The sequence below is a fragment of the Heterocephalus glaber genome, unplaced genomic scaffold, assembly GCF_053883595.1.
Source record: "Heterocephalus glaber isolate CG9 unplaced genomic scaffold, H.glaber_assembly_v1.0 deba00000331, whole genome shotgun sequence".
In the NCBI taxonomy this organism is placed as follows: domain Eukaryota; kingdom Metazoa; phylum Chordata; class Mammalia; order Rodentia; family Bathyergidae; genus Heterocephalus; species Heterocephalus glaber.
Genome location: NW_028258142.1, coordinates 44,835,139 through 44,856,313, shown reverse-complemented (window position 1 = coordinate 44,856,313; position 21,175 = coordinate 44,835,139). Strand labels below are relative to the sequence as shown.

Sequence of the window (21,175 nt, the reverse complement as noted above, 5' to 3'; positions counted from 1 at the left end):
CAGTTTTTATAACTGCTTAAGATACAATGCATACACATCCAAACTCCCTGATGTCTAATATATGCATAGAGTCATGCAAACATCACCACATCTAATTCTAGAACACTTTCATTATCCTCCAAAAGAAACATTGCCATTGTACTCATTAACAGTTATTTACTCCCAATTTCCTCCCCAGGTCCCTGGCCACCACAAATCTTGGTCTCTATGGCTTATTTGCCTATTTTGGACATTCTGTATAGATGGAATCATAATATGCTGTCTTTGTGTCTAGTTTCTTCTATTTAGCATAATGAAGTCAAGGTTCATCCATGGTGTAACACAGATGAGTACTTCTTTCCTTTTTATGGTTGAATAACATTCCGTTGTATGGATATACCATATTTCGCTCCTCCATTCCTCAGCTAATGGACATGTGGGTTGTTTCTACTGAATAATATTATGAATGTTTGTGGACACATAGCTGTGTGAACAGATGTTTTAAATCTCATATATTCTTTTTAAAAAATGTCCTTTGGTTTCTGTAGGCAAGAAAATATTTCAAATGTGGTGCTTTTGAAATTGGGATTGCTCAATAATATCCCTGAAGACAGGAGAAGCCCACAGAGACTGGTTGCCTTTGGGCCAGACAGGGGAGAAGAGACGTAACAAGTCAGTTGGACTTGCCTTCTTGTCTTTAAAAGCAGAAAACATACAGAAGCTCCAGGTGTGAGGAAGTCCAGTCTCGCTTTCATCATGGCAGCAATAGATTTCCCACTCCTTGTTATAGATTATAAACACTGATCACTGCAAACAACCTAAGTGCTCACCTTGATCAGTATCTTTTATATACACAGGCACACACCTCGCTGGGGTTTCTCCATATATGTGTAAAACACATGTGGAAAATAGAATACATTAAAAATGCTTGGTAATATGTTAATAAAAACAAACATAGGACATATATAATATGTAATAGAAAATAATTATATAAAATATATTTTACACTAATATAGAATAATTTTTCCCCCATTAACTTTATTGGTACATTTTAGGTATACAATACAGTTACATTCATCATTGGGATCTTGTACCATTACATGAGTCTCTTGGTTCTCATTTTTTTTCCCCTTCCCTTGCCCTCCCTTCACCCCCTCAACCCTTCCCTATTTGCAAAGACCTTGTATCCATTTTTTTTCTCTTCTCATATTTTTTCCTTTCCCTTTTTTCCCTTCCCCTACTCCTCCCAGTTCCCCTGCTCTTTTAGACCTTTTCTTCCTGTTACACAATATCAGTTATACATTTTTTAAATTACAATATTAAGATCTAGGAGACATTACCACAGATTTTACAGAATTTAAAAGGATATAGAAAGCGTATTACAAAAATCTTTTTTGAAATAAATTTGACAACTTCTAAGAAGTACCTTGGAAGACAAATTAATGAAACTAACTCTGGAGGAAATATAAAATTTGAATAACACCTATTAAAGAAAGTATATTCCTAGCTTGAAAACCTACCTATACGACAACAGCAGGCTCATAAACATTTTAACTGATAAATTATATCAAACAAAGCAGAAAAAAGAAGGAACACTTCTCCTCTCATTTTAGAAAATCAACATTGTGCTAATCCTAAAACTGGATAAAGAAAATAGAAGAAAAAAGTATGAACATAGATAGAAATTTGTTTAACAAAACAAACTCTTAGAAGTCATATCTGGCAGTATGTAGAAAGTGGTTTTATTATAGGGATGGCAGTGTTGGTTCAGCATTGGAAAATCCACCCCCAAAAGTCATCATTTTAACAGAGGAAAGGAAAAAGCCATATGATCCTGTCACTAGTTGGAGAAAGAGTATTGGACTAAATTCTACAGCTTTTCATGGTAAAAGCTATCAGGAGACTGGAAGTAGAATAGAACCTTCTCAACAGATCAAAGACATGTACTCCATACTTCCAACAAAAACTCCTTCTATGAATGGAGACGATACAATGGTTTGTCCCTAAAGTGGGGAACAAGGGCATATATGCCTACTCTTCATCTGTCCATTAGAGTTTGAAACATAGGTCTAAACCAAAATAATCTGGCAATAAAATGACACAACTAGGATAGGATTGGCATGGCAGAAGCAAAATCTTTATATGTAGATGAAATGATCATCTACAGAGAAAATACTAAGAAATCTCTAGGAGCCCCTAGAACTTGTACTTGAATTTAGCAGGATTAGAAAACACAAGGTATATATAAAAATTCAGGTCTGTGTATACTTGCTATAAATGAAGAATTGGATATTGAAATTTTAAAGTTATGTAGGAGTACAAAGGACCCAGAAAAGCCAAAAACAAAAACAAAAACAAAACTAGTGTTGGAAGACATTTAGCACCCAATTTTAAGACTTCTTCTAAAGCTACAGTAATCAAGGCAGTGTTGGTGTAAGGAAAGACATATAGATCATTTGAATAAAACAGAGAATCTAGAAATAGAACCACACATATATGGTCCACTGAGTTTTGAAAGATTATTTAACATTAGCATTTTATAGAATATAAATTTGATTCAAGGGCTGAGGAAGAGATAGTGTCTTCAGCAAATGGCACTAGAAGACCTGGTATCCATATATAAAAAATTAACCTCAACCCTTTTTTTCCATACATGAAAATAACTTGAAGGAATCTATGAACCTAAATATGAAAACCTAAAAGTATAAAACTTTAAGAAGAAATTATAAGGGAAAATATTTATGAATTCAGGGTAGGCAAGAACTACCTAGGATACAAAAACCATGATGTATAAAAGAAAAATTGATGAGATTCCATCAAAATTTAGAACTTTAAATGACATCATTAAAATGAAAAGTAGTCCTTAAACAGACCATATTTACAATGCATATAACCTATGACCAGAATATATAAACAATTCTTAGAGCTCATTAATAGACAACCCAATTAAAATGTAGACATAAGAAGATGATAAATAGCCAGTAGAGCACAAGGAATGGTGTGCAATTCTAGAATCAAAAAAATACTAATCAGTACAATAACAAGATTGAATTACACACTCATTAGGGAGATGAAGTCAAAAGTTTTAAAAGCCTTGTCATGACTTTTTTTGTTGTTGGATTCTCCCCCTGTGCATTTAATTTGTCACGCCCAATGGATTCATTCTGCTGGGTTTCCTGGGGTGGTGATCCTCATTGTCTTTTCCTAGGGTATTGTCTAAAATTTTTTGGAGTGCCAGTTTGGAATTCATGAAGTTCCTGAGGTGCTCTTTATCATGAAAGCATCTTATTTCTCCATCAATTTTGAAAGATAGTTTTTCAGGGTACATCAATCTGGGTTGGAGGCTGTTTTCCTTTAGGGCTTGAAATACATCACTCCAAGCTCTTCTTGCCTTGAGGGTTTGCATTGAGAAGTCAGTCTGCTGTGATTCTGATGGGCTTTCCTTTGTATGTGATTTGTTTCTTTTCTCTCACTGCTTGTAGAATTTTATGCTTCTGTTGGATTTCTGGAATCCTAACTATTATATGCCTATGTGTAGATTTTTTTGATTAAGGTTAGCTGGAGTCCTATATGCCTCACTTATCTGTATGTCAAGTTTTTTTCCCCTCCTTGGGAAGTTTTCTGCCATCACTTCTGAGAAGAGTTTTTTTATGTCATCTGCACTCTCTCCTGTTTCTTCATTGACTCCAATCGGTCTTATGTTATTCTTCTTTGCATTATCTAGCAGCTGCTGGATTGATTTCTCATGTTCCTTTACAATTTTAAAGCAATTTTTCTTTTCCTGGTCACTAATTGCAATCTTATCTTCTATATGTGAAATTCTATCCTCACATTGGTTCATTCTGCTGTGCAGACTTTCGATGGAGTTTTTAATCTCTTGGAAATCTGTTTGTATCTGTTTTATGGATTCCATTTGTTTCCTATGTTGGGATTTCATCATATTCCTCAGATCCTCTCTTTTTTTAAATCTGTGTCCTCTCTAGATTTATTAATCATGTCTTGCACCATAAGCAAAATCTTTGCTGTTATCTGAGTAATTATTTCTGATTTCATTTTTCCCAGATCCTCTTTTGTTGCCAGTTCAGAGTCCACGTGGTTGAGTATCAGAGTATTCTATCTCGTTTCCCTTTGGGGTTGCTGTAGGTGATCTGGAAGTCTGTTTCTGAGGCTTGTTTATGTGTCTTCTCATTTCCATGGGGGGGGTGCTTCTGGCGCCCACCCGGCTCACTTTCTGTGCCCTAGGAGCTTGGGATGGCAGCAGGGGAGCTTCCTTCCGGGTGCTGGGACCGGCTGAGCTTCACTGCCCTAGGAGCCTGGGATCTAGAATAATTTTTATATAGGGGTATATATTTTTATATTATGAGAATACCCCGCAAGGAAAAATGACTTGTCCACGATCACAAAGCAACTGGCAAGGCCAGGAATAGAGCCACTTTCCTATGACGTTAGTCCAGTCTTCTTTCCCTGACAGCCACTGCTTTTCACTTGATGTTACATTGTATATCCTTTTGGGCCATTCCCTCCCTTTATATCAAAATGGGAAATGGCTTTGTGCAGAATGGAGCTTTATACTTTTCTGAATTTTAACGCCTTAATAACAAATATGTTCCAGTGTTCAGGGTATCTGAACTAGAACCACAGTGAGTTTCCATCAGCTGCAGAAAACCAAATATTTACACAGAACGGCATCTTTTGTTTCCCATCTGACCAGAGGCATGTTAGCCTGGGCTGAGGCTGTGGCCAACAGTGACGCAAGTTAGAAACTCAAGCTGGCAAGGCCATAGGAAAGCTCTCCTTGCTTAGACTTTGCTAAGCCATGACAATGAAGTGAAAATCATCCAGAACAGTTTTGTTGGGAAGGAGCCATGGGGTTCAAGGTGCAGGATCCTGGGCCCCTTTGAAGTGGTCAGTGCAAATCCTTGAAAATTAGAGATGGAACGGGCCCAACCCAGCCAGGAGAACCCTGGGAAAGCTGAGGTGTGCTGGGATGTCTCTGTTTGTCTCTTTCCTGTTCCCCCTAGGAGCCTGTCTGGGGTGTGTTCTGTGTTCTGCACCCTATCTCACTTTTAGAATGAGGCTGGCAGAATAGAGTAGGGCATTGCTTACGGAGAGTTGACATGTGTACTACCTGAGAATGTAGAGGAGAAAGAAGAATCATGAGTAGTTAATGGAATCCCATAATTTTCTTCCTACCTTTAAAAAAACATGTCTCTGAGCTTATCTGCAAGATGAATGGCAAGTCTTTTCTTTGTGCCACCTGCTAAAATTGGAACAGGGGAAGCCCTCTGGTGTGCCAGTGCTCTTTTACAAAGTATAAGGTGAGCATCCCTAACCTCTAAATCTGAGATCCAAAAAGTCCCTAAATCTGAACCTTTTTTGAGTGCTGACATACCTCATAGGTGGAAAATTCCATACCGTGAAACTTTGTTTAATGTACAAAATTACTAAAAATATTCTGTAAGATTACCTTCAGGCTACATGCATAATGCATACTGAAATTGGGATATGTGGGAAATTCCTTCAAAGGAAAAAAGCACACACACAGAAAGGTGGTTGCCAGCTCTCAAGGCATGGGGCTTGGCCTTGGTGTCCTTTTAGAAAGCTTTTCCAGGTGACTCTTTGGGGTAGCCAGGGCTGAGAAGTGCTGAGCTATCTATCGCACACCCCAGTGCCCACAGGGTAACTAGAGCCAGAGTTGCTCTCTGTCCCACCTGTGCTAAGTGGTTTACTTCTGGATCACATTTCTGCCTCACCAGCAGGGAGGTTCTATTTTCCTCTCTGTAACCTCCCCCATCATCTGCCCCCTGACAGTTGGGGCAAGGCCTGCCCCAAACCCTGGCCGATCTGGCCATTTGGGCTATACTGCTTCCTGCTGCGCCCTCCTTAGGGGACTGTTTCATTCCAGAGGGCTTCTGGAGAGCCAGCCCCTGTTCAGCCGTATGCTAAGGGGTTGTTGGTACCACCTCGTGGGACAGGGATGGAAGCAGCAGACTGTGTCCAGTGCCAGTTCGCCTCCCACCTGACCTGCTCTGTGACCTCAGGCCTCTTCCTCATCAGCAAACCAGGGACTTCAGAGTTCACTCCATCAGGTTGATGGGGGCATTAGATGAGATGGAAGTGTGAAAGCTGTGGCACATCAGCTAATGCAGAAAGGATGCAAATTATTCCTGTTATACAGGATCATGTGTACATGTGGCCTGAACTCACGTTGGCTGGGCTACAGACTCCTGAAGGGCAGTTTGTGCAGTGTCACAGCTCAAGTATATCACCTGGGGCTGCAGATTGCATACACCATGGGTCTGAGAGCCTGTTTCTGACCAGTTGCTAGGTGATGCCAACGACTGAGACTTCTGTTCCCCAGGTTCACATGCACCCAGTTTAGTGGCTAGCAGGAAGCTGAAGGCAAAGCCACCTGGTGAGCCAGAATAACGTGCTCAGAGGACTGCACCTGTGTTCTCAAACTGGTGGGCACCAGGCCTGTTGTTCTTATGGTAAGGTTATGAGTGATTTTACCTTTCATCTATAATTTTTTGGTTCATCTAGTTAGCAATCATTAGAAGTGGAAAATCCAATTATACATTTATATTTTGTTATTAAACCAGTGAGCTACTAAATGACAATGCATCTGTTGCCCCTTTTTGTGCTGTGGTTTTTGTGAAGTCTTTGATGTATATTTCTTATTTATAAAATATCAGCTACTCTTTTTTTTTTTTTTGGTACGGGGCATTGAACTCAGGTCCTCGTGCTTGCGCAGCAGGGGGCAAAACCACTGAACTAAATCCCCGGCCCACATCAGCTACTCTTAAGCAGAAAGAGAAATGGATGTGGGGTTGCAAGTTCAGGGTTTAATTCTTGGGTCTGTCGCTTAGTAACTGTGTCCCTTGACTTTTCCCTTCCTCCATTTGTGCTTCTGTGAAATTGGCGAAAGAGTACCCACAGTACTGTTTTTAAAGGGAAATGCTGAGGAGACTCAGATTCCTCTGTTTTATCTTAATTATAGTCAAAGGAAAAATGTTTTGATTTGCTGAGGATTTAGTTCAAAGATCAAAACGTATTTTTAAAGCTTGGAAAGATTCCTCTTTCTTGCTCTTTCTCCTTTTTTTGGTTGGCATCATGCTATAAACCAAATTGACAGGTATGAAATGTTTGCAGTATGCAATCTAAAATTTAAAGTTTTATATATTTTTGCCTAAATTGGACGGGCATGTGACATCTCAATGTAGGATTTAAAAAATATGTAAATTGCAGGTGAAAATAAGATAGTCAAACACAGAAATAAGAATAAATGTAAGGGCCAATATTTATAGAAGTCCAGATGAACAAAGAATATATGCTTTATAAGGTTCATGAGGTGCTAGCTGTGAGAACATCTTTATATTATAAAATATGAAACATACATGCTTCTTGTCTACATGGAGAAATGAGTCTTGTTTGTGGCTGAAAGATTCATGTATACTGGGAATTGCATAATAATTCATTTTCTTTTTTCTCCTTCTTTGGTGGTTAAATGAAGCAAGGTTCTGTTTCTATTTAAAAGCTAATATTTAAATTTGCCTGTGGATTCCAGAAGTTGAGTAACTGCTCATTGTTCTGTGCTTGGAGTGCTAAAGCACATAGTAGGTTGTTGATAATGGCCAGTGGGCAAATTCATGTCACAAGTGTGAACTTTGATGGATTTTGATCTGTCCTAAGTTTACATTGTATATTAGTAGTAAAACAAGGTGGCACCTGCAGACTCTTGCTTTTCCAGGGAATGACAAATGGGTGCTGGCTTCCAGGGACTGCTCACTATTGCAGATGCTGGGTCACTTGTCACAATGTATATGGCATTTAGTGGGTATGGCTGTAAGTGGATCTGCTGAAATGTGGCCTGCCACAGAGATATGAATTGGAGCTCTCTGAACTGGATAGCCTAGAAACCCATCAGTCCTCTTGCCTTGTTTTTTAATCCTCATAGCTTTTGAGAGCTAAATTTTATACTTTTGTAAAAGTTTTTCTTTTAGAGCATTTCTGTATGTGCCTGAAAACACAGCCTTGGACACATGTGAGTATGAGGGTGGAGTGTCTGTCAGGATTCTGTGGTCTAAGATTAGGAGTTAGGTGGGTGGGAGAGAAGGGATACAGATGCCTCTTACAGGTGACATTGAAAGGAAATGCTTTTTGATTAGCCTTTCTCCTTTTTAAATTCTGCCCTTCTGTGGCCTATCAGTCATTCTCACCTTTGGGTGAAGGAATCAGATTGTCTTTACCTGAGAGCAGATGTCCCATGGCAATTGGCAGCTTTTATTTTTGGAGTGCTGTTATGGAGTTTGGAGTTAATGATGTCATGTGGTATTCTGGTTGCCAGCTCAAGAGTCAGAACAGTCTATAAACCACTTCCATGGACTGGTAAAAAGGAAGTGCTGTTGGCACAATGCCATGCATTAATGGCATGACCCACTGGGGCACTCACATGGTGTAATCAGACTATATGTGGGTTCTTATTCTGGCTTGTCATATCACCCATCTGTCCACCCACCCACCCACACACAGTAAACACTGGCTAGGTGCACATGTGTCTGTGCTTGTTGTGGGATGAGGTCATTTATGAGTCCAGTGCTTTGCACAACACATTGGTAAGACCAGAAGTACAGCATCTGCCTGGGTCACTGGGTCAGTGGTAAGTTTCCTGTCTTCTGGTTTCCCTCCCTGTTTCTGCTCACCGCTCATCTTCCTCCTCAGGGCTACTCTTGTTTTCATTTCCAGTTACCAAAACTATAGCAGGGGGAGTGAGCAAAGAGTTTTAGGGGCTCCTCCCAGAAATAATTAATTGCTCCATCACCTGGTCAGATCACTGCCATCATGACCATTTTCCTCAGTCATCTCATACAGTTCTTATTTACAAAATCCGTAAATATGTCCCTTTAATGGCTGAGTCATGAGGCCCAAGTGCTCCATGGAAATGATCCACCACCTGCTCTGGGCTTTGCTCCTTGGACTGTGGACATCCCCACCTTTTCTCATGATGGATGCTGTCCAGCCCTGGCCAGATTCCAGTATGTCTGCCCCTGGCTCTTTCCTGCCAACTCCTTGGCTATGCTGGTGCCTGTTGTTGGCTACCCAACTCCCATTCCAAGTAACAATTAGGTATGAGCCAACATATATGGTACAATTCATTCACCTTAAAGTATCCAATCCAGTAGTTTGTAATATAGTCACAGAGTTGTGCGGCCATCACTACAATTGTAGGACATTTTTTGTCACCCTCAGTAGAAATTTTATACCCATTGGCAATCACTCCCTATTTTTCTCCAATTTCCCTAATCCATGCCAACCATTAATCTACTTTATAGATTTGTGCATTGTATATGTTTTATTGTGAATAGAATCGTTACCATTTTGCCTTTTGTATCTAGCTTCTTTCACTTTGCTGATTTTTAGATTCATTCCTGTTGTAGTATTTGTCCATACTTCATTTCTTTTTGTGGTTCCCCTAATATTTCATTGTATGGATATATATCACATCTTGTTTATCTATTCATCAGCGGTTGTACATTTCAGTGTACATTTATGGATAATGCTAGCATGAACAGTCATACACAAGTTTTTGTGTGCATATGTTTTCATTTATCTTATGTATATACCTAGAGTGGAATTGTTAGATCATATAGTACAGTGATTCCATGTTTAACATTTTAAGAAACTGCCTGCCGTTGTTTTCTAAAGCAGCTGCACCGTTTTTCATTTCCATCAGAAATATATGAGGATTCTAATTTTTCCAAATTCTTGCCAACATTTGTTATTGTCTGTAATTTTGGTGTCATTTCTAAGAAACATTGCTTTAGAAAAGGTAAGGAAGGTTTACTTTTATGCTTTTCAATAAGAATATTATTATTTCTTTTTTATAGGTAAATGCCAACTATTACATATAAGACAGTCAACTTTGGTAAAATCTACCATAACATCCAACACATCTGCAATAAAAGACACAGCCACCACAATACAGAACTTTAAGAATTTTTTGTACAGCACTGAAAAATGGAATTTATACAGGAGAAATCGCAATTGGCCATTAAGTCAATAGCATCACAGTTAACAGAACCCAGTGTTTTTCTTATTTAAGTACTTACACAATTCTTAAGACTTGGTTATGACAGAGACATCAATAACTAGGATAGACACATAATTATTTTATAAACACCATGAAAAGCAACAAATAGAAACATTTAAAAATATTTTACACCCTTAGATTTTTTTTTTAACAATTCCAAACCTGTTAACATTACTGCTATATGTTTGACTCAATTTATTATTGATTTGTACAACTTTAAAAATCATAGTCTTACAAAAATACTGACAATGGCTCAATATTTTAAAAGTCAGATCATCCTGTATGTATATTTCAGTAGTTTATATTTTATGCTTTTCTTTCTTCCGCTACTAGTCACTCAAAACAACGATCACCACAGAGGTCTCTAAACTCTGTCGCTGTAGAAACCTCACATCCGAAAACTTCTAGTTCTTTGACATGGCTGGAGAGGGTTTTTCAGTCCCCACATGAACAGCTGTGGTTTGGGCTTGGGTTTTTCAGAAAACAGAAGTGCTTCAGTTTCTGGTGTAGGAAGTTGTTCTTGGTAGACTTCAGGATAGGATTTCTGAAACTGCTTCAGTTTTTTCTTCTTCTCTTTACTGGTGAGCTTGGTATCTGTTATAACTTCCTCCAACAAGGCTGCCAGAGGTTCCTGAGAGCTGTATGTTCTTTGGTATTCAAATTCCTCAGGACTAATTTGACGGCAAAATGAAGGAGCAGAAAAAGTGATATCCATATCAGCTCCTGGGTATTTTATCTGGATTCTTCATAGATGAGCCACACGCTCTTCTATAGAAGTCTGCAAGGCCAAAGGGTTTTCAGAATCTCCTGGTAATTGTCCATTAAAAAATGTCACCAACCTAGCAGCTACTAACTCATCCAAGTGTACTTCATCCTTGGAACACGAGTTGCAATGGGAAAATGTCTGGACCATCAGTGTCCAAGTGCCAAAACCATCACACAGGGTGGTATTTCTTTAAGCAGATCCTCACCATCATCCTCATCAGCAGCTGTAACTTTCTCTTGTTCTCAGGATGCAGGAGGAGGCAACAAATCTGAAATGCTTCAACTGTCATTTTCTCTTTCTGTAACCTAATACATTGACAAAAGAATAAAAAAGGTGACATGTAAGCAGTGGCTCTTTCAGGTGACTATAATAATCTGCTGTCATTTTCAACACATCTTTTTCAAATCCCAAGTACATAGGCGGCTTCAAATCTGAACAGCTGGGCCAATTTGCCAAACATTTCATAGCTGACAGTACTCAGTGAGGAAGTTCTTTGGACTTGTCCTCAAGGATAACAACTCCCTGCTTGCTAACACTGTATACGTTATGGATGATGAACTTGGAGTTGACGAGTTTGATGTCTAAAACTTCTTCTAAGGAATCCAGGCCAAGGATTTTCTGTAAATTGGACAAGGTCATCGACTTCCATATCTCTTCCACATGGGCCTCAGTCAGCTGTCTTTGGTGGACCAGATGGCAAGCCGGCACCTCGCCTATGGCAACACTGTGACACTTGAACCACATCTCGGAATTTATCACAACTGGTCTCACTGGCATGGATGTTCTCTTGTGAGGTGTCTGCTGGGGAATCCTTCCATCCTGGGAATTTAATGACATCCTTTTGGTATGGGGGCTTCTTTGGATATGGTTTCAGGGTGGAGGAAGGAGGAAATCTGTATAAGTGACAGTTGTCTTAAAAATCTTCCTGACCCCATTTTCCCTTGATGTCTTCAATAACATGATTTTTCAGCAGCTGGACTGTTTGTTTTGAGTCACTCCAGGGCCAAAGTTTTGACTGCATCTCAGCAGCTCATGCAGCCAGTCCACAGCCTCGGCCGCTGTGAAGTAATGCTCCTAACTCTTGAAACAACAGCGATGTTTCCGCAAGGGCATCCTGGCCTGAGAAAGTTCCACTGTTTCATTCCATAGCTTAGTGGCCCTGTATGGCCCGGGCCCTATGAGGCGGTGCTCCGTGGCCGGCTCGAAGCTGCTGCTGCAGCGGAGCCAGCGCTAGAATATTATTATTTTACCTCTTACATTTAGGTCTTTGATCCTTTCTCAGTCAGTTTTTGCATATTATGTGAGGTCTAACTTAATATTATTTGCATGTGGTAAGGATCTAACTTAATATTTTTTGTGTATGGAGATCCAGTTGTTATAGCACCATTTGTTTAAAAGATTATCTTCACATTTTTTTTGGTGAATTAATAAACACTTTAGGTTTCACTTAAAACTTGTTAAGTGCTTTGGTAACTTTTCTTGGGACAAATATAATTTCTTAGAGGGTATCATTTGTTACTATATGATCCTGAATGAAGAGTCCATTGATTTCATATTTACCTGTCTATATTTGAGACTAAAATTTGTAAGAGGAGATTTATTGTTGAACTATAGTTCTTAAAGACCCAGAGGCCTGGCCTCTTGATACCATTTTGTTCCTATTTTTCAGTGGTCGCTTTTTATCTTACTTGCTGTTTCCTGTAGTATTTGTTGGCTCACTTGTTTTTGCTTTTTGTCCACAGTATGGAGTGCCCACATTTAAAATGTTTGGAGCACAAAACACCAGTTACTTCCATAGATTTACTTCCACCACCAGGAGAATGCTGCAGCAGTTTATTTTTAGAAAAGGAGAGGAACCCAGATTCTAGTTTCTTTTCCCCAGATGAGAGCACCCTAATTTATTCCAGTGCCATTTGACATTCTCTTGCCTTGGTCCTAAAACAAAGCCATCATTTGGCCATTGCAAGATTGATTTGCCACTGCCTTCCTCCTTTTGGGTAGCCTGTCTCAGGTGATGGCTGTTCTCTTGGCCTCTCTTATCCCCACCCAGACACTCCTAAAATAGACTTCATCCTGGTGGGCCATCTGCAGGGTGACAAATGGATCACTGGAGTGGTGAGTAGGATTTGAGATCCTCGCATAAAGTGTGCTCTGTGCTTGCCAAATTTTAACCAAGACTGTTTTTCCCCACCCCCTACCCCTTGTAGATAGCAAGAGGGATATGTGTGTGTTAATAGTGCTCAGGGCCACTGCCTTAAGGGCTGAGTGGCAGGGGACATAAAAGTTCCTCAGACTCAGTACTTTTTCTTTAGTACTTTTAGAGCAAGTGTAAGGGAATCTGTGCAAATGCAAGGTCCTTCTCTATGTATATTACACCTACATTTGAAGAGCAATTGGAGAAATAGCTACTTACCAAGAAAATAAAAACTCCTTAAGTTCTAGTAGTTAAACTAAACTTTACAGAATTATTGCAAACTTTAAGGGGACAAGGAGATACCATTTTTAAACAAAAATAAACTGGGTGCGGTGGCACACGCCTATAATCCTAGCATTCTCAGAGGCTAATGCAAGAGGATCATAAACTCCAGCCTGCTCTGGGCAACTCAGTGATTTAGCCAGACTCTATCTCAAAATTTAAGGAAGAGGGGTGAGCTGGGGATGTAGCTCAGTGCAAAGACTCTGGTTCAGTCCAAGCACTACCAAAATATGTTGCTGAAATGCATATACTTTAAAGTCAGGGTGATTGACAAGTGAGGAGTATTAAATGAGATTCATTCTTGCTGGAGATTTAGCTCAGTAGCACCGTGTCTGCCTCACAAGTGCAAGGTCCTGAGGTCAATCCCCAGTACAAAAAAAAAAAAAGAAAAAAAGAATTCATTCTTATACAGCTCGGGAAGTTGTTTGTTTGTTGTGAAGAGATCTCCAGCCATTTTTGCCATGTATAGTTCAAAATGATTCTGGAGGAGTCACCCAGATGAACTTATTTTTCCCTAGAGCAAAACTTTAGGTAAAAAGAATTTGATCTTTAAGAAATTTTATAAAATTCAGAATACCTTTTCCCCTGTAATTACTGTAGGTTTTTGTTTTGATTGGAAGAGATTTGCTATTGAATAGGATGAAGATTCAAAAAAATGTTGGTTAGATATAGAAGTCTAATAGTAAAAAGTGCAAAAAAGCCAATGAGTAAAAATGAATGAATGGTATGGGTATTGAATTTCCTCATCTTCCTGGCACCATGCACTGCTGAGGGTGTCCTTGTGGCCTGGCCAGGGCCACTGCCCACCAGGTCCACCTCTATGAAAGAGAACTAAAAGAGCTGGCAGTGGGCAAGGCCAGTAGTGGAGAACACATCTTTCCTAGAAGCACTTGCCTGGTTTTCAGCAGTGTTCATCAGAGTCTTGTCAAAGTACTGGACTGTTCCTTCGGTTTTCCAGCAGAAAACAGGCATTGTTGTTAGCTTGTGTTTAGGAGACCTGAAGTAGAGGTGTGCTGGTGATGGGTGGACAGCGGTGTTCCTCTCACCTGGGGTGGAAGGAGTCGCTTCCGTGGTCAACAGCACCTGGCTACAGATGTTCTGTTCTACCTCCACTCTGCACACACGAGAGCCCTGTGGGACTGGGTCCTCCTTTTAGGGGCTTCTTTAATATTTCTCCTGAGTAGAAAATGTTGAGAGTGTGACATGTTCTAGGAGTTGCGGGTCTGCCCAGAATTCAGGCCTGCTGAATGGTGCAGGGAGCCTTACCATGGCCAGGGCTGCTGCTTCATGGATGGTGAGCTGCTTCCTGGGTCAAGGTTTGCTGACCCACACGATGCACCTCTTTAGCAAGCACAGATGCACCAATAATGTTAGGCAGCCTCAACATATATGTTTTGCTCATGGCCAGTGCTAAGGCTCACCATTTCCAGTTTTCAAAATACTTGTACTTCCCTTACTCTCTAGAACTCATAATGTTGTACATATAATTAAGTTAAAATGTATTCTTAGTGTGGTAAAATATGTGTAACATGAAATTTGCCATTTCAAGCATTCTATAGTGTGCACATTAGGGGTATTAATTATGTTAACAGTTCTATGCAGCCACCACCAAAAGGTATTTCCAAAACCTTTTTCATCTTCCCAAACAGAAACTCTGTTAACTATTAAGCAATAACTCATCAATGTCCTTTTATCCCAGCTCCTGTAACTTTTTTCACTTTTTATTTTTGTTAGTACATGTTTCCAGTCGTAATGATTACATTCCTTATGGGAAGTTGGTACATGTACATGACACTTCTTATTTTCAACTCCTTCCCCCTCCTTTTATCTCTTAATCTCCTTCCCATATAAGAAAGGTCTGTCTTCCTACTTCTTTCTGTCTATCCTTTATTTTGTTACTTCTTTATATTTTAGGTTTCTCAGATAAGAGAAACCATGTGATATTTAAGCTTGTGTGTCTGACTTATTTCACTTAATATTATGGTCTCAAGGTGCATTCATTTTCCTATAAATGACTCATTTATCCTTCTTTATGGGAGAATATCACATTTTCTTTATCCATTCATCTGTTGATGGGCATAGAGGCTGCTTTCAGAATTTGGCTATTATGAATTGTACTATTATAAACATGGATATACATGTATCACTGTAATATAATGGCTTCTACCTCTTTTGGGAAGATATTTAGAAGGGGACTAGCTGGGTTAAATGGAATTTCTAGCCTTAGCTTTTTGAAGCATCTCCATACTGATTTCCATAGTGGTTGTACTAGTTTACTTTTCCAACAAGGGCTCCTTTTCCCCTGCAGCCTCATTAGCATGTGTTATTATTTGATAGTGATTCTTTCTGGAGTACGATGAAATCCTAGTGTGGTTTTAATTTCCATTTCTCTAATCACCAGAGATGATGAACCTTTTGTCATATATTTATTGGCCATTTTACTTGTCCATTTTTTGATTAGGTCTTTGATTTTGAGGGTGTCCAATTTTGAGGGTTTTTTTTTTGGTACCGGGGATCAAACTTGGGACCTTGCGCTTGCAAGGCAGGAGCCTGAACCACTGAGCTAAATCCCCGGCCCTTGAGTTCTTTATGTATTCTAGATATTAGTCTTAAGTCTGAGGAATAGCTGGCAGAAATTTTCCTCATTCTATAGGTTGTCCCTTCACTCTGTTGGTTGTTTCCCTTGCTGTGCAGAAGCTTTTTAATTTGAAGTGATCCCATTTGTTGATTCTTCGTACTATTTCTTGTGCAATCAAGCCCCTGTAACTTCTAGTTTACATTTTCTCTCTATGAATTTGCTTATATAATTTTAAAATTTCATTAAAAAATTATTGTCAGTTGGGCTTACAAATGCGTTTCACAGAAGTGTGTGAGGCTTTCTAGTGATGTAGCTGAACATGTTTAAATAACAGTTCTACCTTATTTTGCACACTAGACAACTGCTAGGAGAGCATGCAGACTTTGTAATTCTTGAGAATCTGTTGTGTGCCAAGCACAGGAGTAGCTACCTGGGTGTCTGATCTTAGCTGTTCAAAGAGCAGTTGAAGTGGGTTATTCCTTTTTTAAGATCAAGAAAGTTATGTTCATTTACATAAAAGTCCTCTTACTAGTAGAGATTGAGAACAAAATCCTTCTCACCTCAAGAGATCTATCTCTTTTCATTATTCCTTCCAAGGTACATAAAAGGTCACATAAGTGTGGACCATGGATTTCTACCCATTGTTGTATTTATCAGAGTGAATTCCAAAGCCAGAGGTGGTGACAAGAGTACCAAGGAGGGCCACACCCCACAGTGCCAGAAGAGCCCCTACCTTCCTATAGCTACTTGCCCACCCATGTCAACTCCTCCGGAGTCATTCACTGGTACCAATCATGTGCTGGGCCTTGGGAGATAATCCAGTGGCTCCTCCTTCCTTCCTGTGATGGGGTCAAAGAGGCGACAGTAGCAGCTATTACCCTCACTGTCTATTGAGCACATAGTATGAGCTGCGCACCCAGTAGGTTTCCCAAGCTATAATCTTCACTACCCAACAGAGACGTGGTGATGGATTCAGCATGGGAAGATAATGGCTCACTGAGTACAGATGGAAGCTGTTGGCTGGTGGTGGCAGCACAGGGCTCAGGAGGAGCTCATGTGGGTCTGAGGACTTCCTGTGTGCCCTCTGTAGGGGGTAGGGCAGAACCTCTGCTTCCGGGTCATTCTATTGGCTGAGACATGGACACCAGAGTAGCTAGTCTTGGCCAGCAGGAAGACATGGTGACAAGGGAGCAGGGACTGCAGGGTGATGGAAGCCTCTGTTTCTGAGCTCCTTGCCTAGAAAATCCTCCAGTTTCAGGAGAGGGATGAGGCCTCTGCAGAGTTCCCATTTTCCACTGTGAGTGGTGCAGACTGAGGTGGGCCAGCTTCTAATGGCCATGGCAACAGGAGAATAACAGTGAGTCAGCCTGCAGTGTGTGTTCCTATCTGTATGCTCATTTCCACAGAGGAAAGGCCCTTTCTTGATGCCTGTTGACTCTTACTTTGTATATGCATCTCTATTGGGTTCATGATCTCATTCATTAGTTCACAAGAAATCAGCAAAATCCAATTAGGGAGCAGTGAAATGGCTGAGATAGGATGGTGACAAGAAGAAAAAGTCAGACTGTAGGTGAGGATTGATTAGGCTGTGAGACAGGGAAAGGGGAGAAAAGAAGAGGGGACTTTTAGGAAGCCTGTCAGTATGCAAAGATTTATCCAGACATTGTTAAAATTCAGATTATACAATTCAGTCTGTTACAGGGGACAAATGGGCCCCTTTTCAGCTTTATTTCATCTGAACTGTTTTATTCAGGCAATAAATACTTAATTGGTGGCTGTTTTAAAGTTTACCAGACTGCAGTAAATCTATATTTAGCAGAAACCCAAGTGATATTGTAAGCCATTTCCATTAGGACTAAAATCATCAGCATGTTTTTTTCAAATCCTAAAAGAAATACCAAGCTTTGGCCTATATTTCATTTTATATTCTTAATTTCACACAGAAATTCTTGTTCCATTGACAAATTGTTCTTTTTCTGAGACTGCATAATGGCGGATATTTTTCCTTTCATGCTATGATATGGGGGAAAGGAATAGGGAATCTGGTCTCTTTGATGAAGTTTGATGATCTAAACTCTCTTTACTTTGCCTTCCATAAAGTTAAACTTGTGAATCAGCTGGAGATAAAGTTGTATTCAAACATATTTTAAGCACATTAAATATGTGCATCTGAGTATCAGGTACATAGGTGTCATTTCTTTTTCTTTTTTTTTGAGGTTTTATTTGAGACAGGGTCTTACTATACATAGTTCAGGCTGGCCTTGAACTCACTATGAGACCCAGGGTAACTGAACTTGCAGCGATCCTCCTGCCTCAGCCTCCTGAATACTGACATTACAGGTGTGCACCATTACATTTGGCCCATTTTTAAACTATGTGTAATTACACTGAGCTATGCAAAAGCAACCTGGACATCACTTAGGAATTGTTAAGAGTCCTTTACCTCTATTCAGGACATCTTTTCTCACATCCTGCAGCTCTGGCTTGTGCCCCAGACATAGCCGACTGAGTGAGAGGTCATCCACTCATTAGTCCACCTTCTTCCACAACTGTTTGGTTGAGTGCACGTACTTTGTTTGGTCTGTCATTTCTTGATATTAACATAGCATTTTGACTTGTGAAGTTGTTTCCAGGAGGCCTCTCTTCATTCCAGTTGCTGCACTACCTAAAACTGGGCTCTTGGCACTTCTTTGGTGGCACTCTCCTTATGTCCCCTTTCCTTCTAGGGACTCTGCCAGCCCTTCCTTCATCACTAATCTTCCTGAAATGCACATTCCTTGAAATGCATCTAATTTGCTGAACTGGGCCATTCCGTCTCTTGAAGCCTTTAAAAGCCAGACACATGCACTACCTTTCCCTGTAAGACCACCTGTGGGTCTTCAGGAAGGTGTACAAGCCCCTCCTCCTACCCACCCAGCATCCCCCTCTCTATGGTGTTCTCCCTGCTGCCCAAAGGAGCCACCCCACCCCAGCTACTTCCTGTGTCCAGGTAAGTGTGGCTGGTCCGGGTTACTCGTGTCTGTGAAGAAGTAGCTCAGCATTAAAGAGTATTTTACAAATTCTTTTATTTATCCTGCCCACCTGGGATGAGAGATATCAGAGGGAACCAAGATGAATATGTGTGTGTATTTATATATTTACCTCATGATATCATAAACTGCAGAAACCTCTCTATAATTGTGAACTTTATCTTTTTTTTTTTTTTTTTTTGATACTGGGGAATGAACTCGGGACCTCAGGCTTGTGAGGCAGGCGACAGAACCACTGAGCTAAATCCCCTGCCCATGCACTTTATCTTTTTTTTTTTTTTTTTTGGTACCAGGGATCGAACTCAGGACCTTGCACTTGCGAGGCAGGCAGAGATACTTTGTCTTTTTTTAGTGTCAGTTTATTTCTGAGGTAGTGACAGACTTTAAAGAAAGGAAGATAACATGTATGGAAACTTTAACTGGCATCCTCTCCCCAGATATTTGGAAAACAAGCCAGTCAGTAAGTGAACTATCCTTAGAGAAGATTATAATATTGGCATTAACTTCTTTTACCAAATTTTCATTTCCTTGAAATGCATTTAATTAACTACTATTGACTCTTTGAATTTTTTTGACGGGGGGTTTACATGGGGGCTTTAAAAAACAATGGTTATCACTAATTCAAGAAATTTACTTCCGACAAAAAAGGAAGAGCCTTAGGAATATGAATGTATACAATTATGCATGTATACGTTGCAGTCAGTTCTTCATTTTTCCACCAAAACTGACAGTTGTGTTTTCACCTCAATAATTTACCATCACTCTTCCTCCTTCAAATGGTTTGCTTTTGGCTTTTGGAAATGCAGTGGCTTCAGTCTATTTAGACCAACATACCTATTTCTGGTTATGTTCAGAGGAGAGATAGCTATCTCAGAGCATAGATCGTCCTAGAAGTTTCACATTTTCATGTTCTCTGAAGAGGAATTTTACAGAAATGAACATTTAGAGTGCCCAATTCTAACCAAAACAGTTAGGAGTCAAATATCTAAATAAAATGATTTATTTTCAATAATATTTTTATAGGAAGCACATATGTTGCTTTTGGAAACAGGATTTGAAGCTATTCCACATTAACCTGTGTACTTTGTCAACCATCAAGAATTGGAGCATTCAAGGCTGCAAAGCAGTACCGTGGAATTGAAGTGATAGGGAGATGAGTTTGTTATGAAGTGAGTGTGGAAGGCATGTGGCTCTTTTTACTTTTGTTGCTTGATTTTTACAGTGGTACACAGTGCAGTTGGCCTTTTTATGAGAATCTGAATTTTCTGGCTGAGTGGGAATTTCACATTTATGAATGGGACTGACATGGTGGCTGGAGAGGGAACCTCCAGTGTGCATGGGGTAGGAAGGGTAGAAAAAGCGTAGGGTGCTAATAAAATTTACAATGTGAAAACTAAAGTCTATTTGTTTTGCAAATCTGGCTATAAACACATTAAATTCTTACCCAGTGTTAAATGTGAGGAAAACGTTATGAAATAATACTGGATACAGTCAAAGGGATTTACAGATAATTATATTTTGCTGTCTTCTCCTTATCTAAAGGGTAATGTGGAGTCTAATTGTCCAGCTGTGCAGTTGTGAGGACCTAGCACTCTTTTCCTAAACTCTTTGGGCCTGTTCTGTCCCTGCTTGGGTTCAAGTGGAGGCCTTCTGGACAGCTAGTGGCCAGGGCAGATGTAGTGGCCCAGCTCTAGTGTGCCCCTCCCAGGGATGGGACTCCTAATTTAGCCGTTGGGGTTGTGCATAAGATGCCACAACACAGCAATCTGAGCTCTTGCATTCTGTTTAAATAAAAAGGCAGATGCTTCAAACATGTTTTCATGAATTGACATAAACCACAGAAGGAAAGAATGCTGATATTCAATAGGAACCTTGTAACAACTTGTTACTTGTAATTTTTAGATTTACAGGAAGAGCAGATGCAGAAAGCAAACCTGCATCTGTGCGGATGCTAGATTAGGAGTAACCTGTGCTCCTTTAAGTGACTGAGCAGCAGGCAGGTGGGACATCTGTAAGTAGTGAGTGGTGGGTCTGACCCCAGAGACAGGAGGGCTTCTTGGTGTGTGACCACATGTGGTCAGAGGGAACAGGGTTGGAGGGAGGAAGTACACTGTCTTTCACTTTTCTTTCTGTATCAAGGAGAGCAGATGATTGAGCCACGGAAGGAGCCTGCTGAGGTGGAAGACCTAAAAATAGGCCTGAGAAAGGGTGCCTCTTTTCAGAAGATGTTGGCCTCCATGCCTTTTGGAAGCGTCCA

General features: G+C 40.1%; 1 protein-coding gene and 1 pseudogene across 18 annotated transcripts in view; one reads left to right on the top strand and one right to left on the bottom strand.

Annotated features, from left to right (window-relative positions):
- Fhod3 (formin homology 2 domain containing 3) overlaps positions 1-21,175 on the top strand; it is a 497,386-nt gene that overhangs the window by 107,391 nt on the left and 368,820 nt on the right. The window lies entirely within an intron of this gene.
- LOC106010293 (DEP domain-containing protein 1B pseudogene) lies at positions 10,458-11,963 on the bottom strand (annotated as a pseudogene).